This window comes from Aphelocoma coerulescens, chromosome 3, assembly GCF_041296385.1.
Source record: "Aphelocoma coerulescens isolate FSJ_1873_10779 chromosome 3, UR_Acoe_1.0, whole genome shotgun sequence".
In the NCBI taxonomy this organism is placed as follows: domain Eukaryota; kingdom Metazoa; phylum Chordata; class Aves; order Passeriformes; family Corvidae; genus Aphelocoma; species Aphelocoma coerulescens.
In genome coordinates, this window is record NC_091016.1 from 125,298,551 (window position 1) to 125,300,579 (window position 2,029).

Below are 2,029 nucleotides of genomic sequence, written 5' to 3' on the forward strand. Positions count from 1 at the left end.
TCCCTCTGCCCAGTTTTATGTAACACTCCCTGAATATGTATTTTCCCTCATTCATATCTATTGGTTGTGGAAAGTTCTAAGTTGTTTGACACCCTATTGGCCCCCTTTCCCCAGGTCCCTCCCCCCTCCTTCCCCATTGGCCTGTATGTTATTTATCTATGCCTTCTCCACCCCTCTGCCCTCACCCGATTGGTTGTTCATTCCCCTATAAAACCCCTGGACCCTGCCGACTTCTCGTCTCTTGTCCCTGGACCCTCCCTCAAATAAACCTTGTCAGAACCCATACAAGAGACCCCTCTCTGCCTCTTTACTCAAAACTGACACTTTGGACTGTTTGCCTGCTTGTGTGTTCGTGCCTGTGATCGCACTGGCGGTCGTGGGTGTGTGTTGGCGGCTCGACAGCCCCTCCTGGGCCTCTTCAGTGGGGTACGGCACCCCAAGGATTGCCTGTTTCCCCGCGGATGCTCAGGGAGACGCAGTGCCGATCCCTTCAGTCAGCACAGTGGACTGCTTCAACATACAGATGAAAAGGTTTTTCTAATGAGGGTAAGCTCAAAGCTGGTACCAAGGCTAGTAGTTTCAACTTCAGTTCTTCTAATTTATTGGAATTAAATAGCCCACTTTATATTGTCTCTGTCTGTCAATTTTTCATATAAAAATTTTACTGCTTGCATATATCCTTCGGTCCATGGTCTACAATATCCCAATAATCCAAGCAGTCTTCTAACTTCCTTCTTTGAAGAAGGAGGGGGAAGAGAGAAAATCCCTGCAACCCTCTCAGGATTAAGCTTTCGGCTACCTTTACTTATTAAGTGACCAAGATACTTTACTTCTGATTCTGCAAATTGTAGTTTCCCTCTTCATACCCTTAATCTTTTTTCCCCAAGAAAATGCAATAGTTTTATAGTAGACTCCCTAACTTCAACTTCAGCTTCCCCTGATAATAAAAGATCATCCACATATTGGATAGTTTGTATTCCAGGAGGAGTGGGGAAAGTCTGCAATATTTCTTCTAAAGCTTGCCCAAATAGATTTGGAGGTTCAGTAAATCCCTGTGGTAATTTTGTCCATCTTAGCTGCTGCTTTGTCCCAGGACTTGGATCCTCCCATTCAAAGGCAAAAATGTTTCAACTTTCCTCTGCCAACAGGCAAGCCCAAAAAGCATCTTTAAGATCCACTACACTAAACCAATGATGCTGAGGTGGGACTTTACTTAAAAGGGTACAGGGGTTGGGTACCCCTGGGTAACGAGTCCAAGTTCTCTTGTTAACTTCCCGTAAGTCTTGTACTAATCTATGAGTCCCATCAGACTTTTTTACTGGGAGAATAGGGGTGTTATGAGGAGACATACAAGGTTCCAATGTCACATCTTTTATCAATTCTTCTATTACCGGCTTTAATCCTCTTCCTGCTAAGGATATGGGGTACTGACGCACACGTATGGGACATTCTTCTCTTTCAGTCGTGACCCTTATGGGATCAATATTCAATCCTTCCCTATTTCCTTCCCCAGCCCAAACTTCTTTGTTAATCTTTCCCTCATCTTCCTGGCCAAGTTTTAAGACTTTAGCTGTCATCTTCTCTTCTTCCGGTATGACCCCTATTCCTAATTGTACCTGTAAGTCTCTCCCCAGTAAGTTGCAACCTGCTCCAGGAGCTAATAAGACATCTCCCATCCCTATTCTGGTTTCCCCTTCAATTACGACATTTTTAATGACAGGAACTTCAAACCCTTCTCCTTTTGCTCCTGTTATCTTCACAGTGTCATTACTCACATCACACCCTCTTGGAATATTTACTACACAATATTTACTACTATAAATTCTAATACCTCCTCTTGGGGGCCTACTTTTAAAGTTGTCAAAGGCTCTAGATGGTATTTATCCCCCAGAAAATAGAGGCCATGACCTCCCTATTTTTCTTCTGGGTGTATCTCTTGGAATATTTTCAGGTTCATTTTTAGATGAGGGCATTCCTTCTTATAGTGTCCTTCTTCCCCACAATAGAAACAGGCATTTTTTATTTGCTC